At 37.7% G+C, this 4,338-nt stretch overlaps 1 long non-coding RNA gene across 1 annotated transcript; it reads left to right on the top strand.

Annotated features, from left to right (window-relative positions):
- The first annotated feature begins 654 nt into the window (after positions 1-654).
- LOC110630498 lies at positions 655-3,967 on the top strand. The gene is made up of 2 exons (XR_002490392.2): positions 655-3,393; positions 3,476-3,967. It is a non-coding gene; the product is annotated as an uncharacterized LOC110630498 (long non-coding RNA).
- Positions 3,968-4,338: the final 371 nt, after the last annotated feature.

The raw sequence follows: 4,338 nt of genomic DNA, 5'->3' as shown, positions 1-4,338 counted from the left end.
CGACGGTCAACTACAGGCTATTGCACATTCCTAGGCTCGAATATCATTTCCTGGTGTGCGCAGAAGCAGTCCACAATTGCTCGGTCCAGTACAGAGGCTGAGTACCGTGCCATGGCTCATACAGCAGCTGAGCTTACATGGCTTGGATATATTCTATCTGATCTTCGGATTTTTCCTCCACACCCACCGAAACTTTTTGCAGACAATGTCAGTGCTCTATTCCTCACAGTCAATCCAGTGTTTCACGCTTGAAGTAAACATATTGCGTTGGATTACCACTATGTAAGAGAGCGGGTAGCTTAAGGGGCTCTTATTACTCAACATATTCCTTCCACTTGTCAGCTAGCTGATGTATTCACTAAATCAGTTCCTAAGGCTCGTCTTGCGTTCTTTCGACACAAACTATGTCTCCAACCTCGGCATAGTTTGAGGGGGGATATTGACCAAGGGAGTGATAAGGATGTGTTTACCCTTTAGAGTAATAAGGCTGACTACAGGACTTGAGCCTGGAGAGATAAGGTTGGTAATTGATTCTGCTTATTTTCAGTAATTTAGAATTCTACGAGTTATACATTCTGTTACATATGGTAGTCTAACAATATATTGTGCCATACTTCTAGCTATTTAGTTATTTTTGTAATTTATTTAAACATAGTATTGTGCCTCTTGTTTATCATCGAGTAATACATGAATTAATTCATTTTTATAAAATCATTTTTGCCATTTTTCCTATTCTCTTGTCTTCTCACCACCATAAACGATCAAAATCAGTCCCTTCTCCTTACCATCTCATCTCTCTGTGGAGACCCATCGAGTCGTCATCAGCTGAAGCAGCATCCTCCTCTGAATCAGATCCAGTTTCTTCCCTCTCTTTCTCGATTCTCACCGTGAAAACAACACACCCATCTCCGTCGATTCCAACACCTAAAAAACCAGTTCACCAACCCCTTTGTGCATCTAGCCCCGATAGTCCGTCCCACCAAAATCCCAAACTCGAAAGCTTCCCTATTTTCTTCTTCCATTCACGCGACCTCCACCTGATCTTGAACCAGAACTCACACATCCTTCTACTACCCTGACATAGAGTCATTCGGGCGCTCCTTTAACAGCTACCCTTCTTCGGGGCTCCACCTCACAGCTCCAAAGGATACTAACTCTCCTCATTCGCTAGGACAAAGTCAAGGACTTGGGTATTCACAGAACTTCCTATTAATCGTTTATTTTTCGTTCTGTTTTCTTTTTGACTCTGAATGTTCTTGATTTCGAGATTATTTAGTGATAAAACTTTCTGTGATCATGATTAATGGCCAAAGTCTGGTTTACCAATGTTGAGGTTGTGAAACTCTGTGAAGTGGAATGGAAGGAATGACATTTCATGAATGGAGATAGGCTCAGTCAACTTGCTTTGAATGGGTGTGTGTTGCTGGGGTTCATTTCACTAAGTGATTTACGTTATCTCTTCCTCTGTGATATAGATTTGCTATGATTAGCATCATGGTGAGCTTTCAGATTACTGATTATTAGTGTTGATGTTTTGCTGGGTCTGTTTTGATTAAATGATGTGGGTTTTGAGTCTTTCACCCCCTTTCCCTTGTGGTATTGATCTTAAGATATTTAGGAGCAGGAATAACATGTGGAGTTGTTGTTCGTTCCTTTTGAATATCCTGTCATGGATGTTGCTATTGAATATCCTGTTATGGGTATTGTAGAGCGTGTGTTTATAAGTATCTTAGATGTTTTTTAGTCGACTTTTATTATGATATGGGCTTTAGGTTTCCAAGGAGAATATGTTGAGAGTTTGTTCTTCAAGTCTTGGTTGAAAATAACAAGACATGGCAGCAAGATGAACTTCATTGGTGACAATTATCTCGTATTCAGTGATTGCAAGCTAGCAATCATAACTCCAAATTCTTTCATTTATCTAACATCTAAAGACGTCAGAGAAATTTCATTATTCGGCTCCAAAATGAAGCTGGAATCTAGGTTGAAAGTCAAGATACTATTCATCGGGATATCAGAAATTTTTTTCAACAGTTGTATAGGTCTACTTCATTAGCATATCCTTCTTCTGTTGTTTTATTTTTGATTTTGCGACTTGTTACTATTGATATAAATGACCGGTTTTTTGTGCCAATTACAAATGATGAAGTGCGATGTGCGGTCTTTGATATGGACAGAGATAAGGCTCCGAGTTGGTCTAAATGACAGGCTCTGCAATGGATAGAAGATTATCTTATGGAAAAGACGCAATCTTGGAGATACAAGCTTCTTTCCCATGCTAGTAGGGAGACCCATCTCCAATCGTTTTTACAAGCAATCCCTACTTATTCTATGTCTATTTTTCAATACCCAAAGACTTTTTGTGCTCGGCCATACTCATCAAAGGAAAATTAGCTAGACTAGTTGGGTTGGCTTGTGTAATTCAAAGTTTCATGGTAGTCTTAATTTTAAAGACTTTCAAAAGTTTAATATTGCTTGTTTGGCCAAATAGAGCTAGCGTCTTGTGACCGATGCTTCTAGCCTTTGGGGACAAGTCATTAAAGTGTTGTATTTTTCCCGCTCATCTTTTTTCGAGGCCACTCAACGCTCTCGTAGTTCTTGGATTTGGCAAGCCTTATTAGCCAATTATGCCATTTTGACTAAAATGGTCTGTTTTAACATTGGAGAAGGTCGTAACACTTTTCTATGGGATGAACCATGGGTTCCAAGTGTGGTTAGTTTTTGGTTATCTCGGCCTAGCAACTGCCCTCTTATGTTTTTGACCGAACTGCTTCATAGTGGAATTGTTCTCTTATTTCTCGGCTCATTTCACCAGCTCAGGTAAAAGCCATCCTTGTTGTCCAAATTGCGTTTGTACATACTCTTGACTCACTTGTTTGGCATTTTGAGCATCATGGCAACTATTCTGTTCGGTCTGGTTACCGTCTTTTGGTGCAAGGCTCCTTATCTATTAGTTCTTCTTCAGTTTCCTCTATTCAACGATCTCTTTCCCCTTCCATGTGGAAATGTACTTGGTCGCTGTCCATCATTCCCAAGGTCAAATTCTTTCTTTAACTTGATAATGCTGTTCCTGTTTTGAGAAATTTGGTACATAGGGGAATGGCTTTGTTCTCACATTGTGTTGTGTATCACTGTGGACCAGAGATACTCGAACATGCTTTGTTCTGGTGCCCACATGCTTTAGTTACGTGGTTTCTCAATCCTTGTGGCTAGAAGCCATCTACAGTTGGTTTTCCAGGGTTTTCTTCTTGGTGGGAGCAGTTATGACAACATTTTGATAGTGAGTCAGATTGTACATACCTTATGTTGTTAATACCTCTCACGGCACATTTGGAAATCTGGAAGTATGGGTATCTTTGATCACTCTTCACCAGATCCTACTTATACAGTGAGGTGTGTTACTTATGAGTTATCTCTCTTGTAGCATTATCGTATTTTTTTTTTTTGGGTTGTTCTCCCCCTTTTGCTATCGCAGGCCGATGCTGCTATTGCTGTTACAATTCGCAATGACTCTGGACAGCTGGTTGATGATTTGGTTAGGTAGCTTTGGTGTTACTCACCTGCGGCCTGTGAGGCAATGACACTTCTAGAAGCTCTTCCTTTGGCAATGAGTCAAGGTTACTACCATGTCATATGTGAAGTTGATTATGCTATTTTGATTTCTGCTCTGTCTTAGCTACCTACCTATGTCTCTTGAGATATTAGAGTTTCGGTTTGTGCTATTTTTAATATTGCGCACTTTTAATCTATTTCATTCGGTCACATTTTTATTCGACTAATGTTATGGTAGATAGGTTAGTGTAATAAAGTTTTCAGTAGCAAATGTCTTTTTTATGTATTGTCCAAAGTCGTATCTAGTTGTGTTTGAGTTGCGGCCCTGTAATATATTTTTGCAGGTAAAAAAAAAAACACACTAAAGCTAGGCTTATAGTATTTGATTTAATGGAACTTTCATTTTTCTGTTTAATTATTTTATTAATTAGGTTAGATTGAATTCTTTCATTTGTTTTATTTAATTTTTTAAATAATGAAAACTAATTTTAATTAAATCAATTAAAATATATATGTAAAAACTAAGTTATTTGTAATTATTAATTACTTTTGTTTCATAATTTTAGTTTATTTAATAGCTTTAATAATTACAAATAACTTTATTTTATTATTATTTTTATTGAAAGAGTATTAGCCTCTTATGTTATGTGTGCCCCTTCTTTTCACATGTAGAAAAATGCTCTTTTTCCTTGCCTTAGATTTTTGAGTCCTTATGTTTATAAACTCAATTTTATTTGTTTTTGGATTTTTCTGAATGATGGCAAACCTTTTGGAGTTTAATATTAT

Source organism: Manihot esculenta, chromosome 13 (assembly GCF_001659605.2).
Source record: "Manihot esculenta cultivar AM560-2 chromosome 13, M.esculenta_v8, whole genome shotgun sequence".
Taxonomy (NCBI): domain Eukaryota; kingdom Viridiplantae; phylum Streptophyta; class Magnoliopsida; order Malpighiales; family Euphorbiaceae; genus Manihot; species Manihot esculenta.
This window is presented reverse-complemented; position numbering and strand designations above follow the sequence as displayed.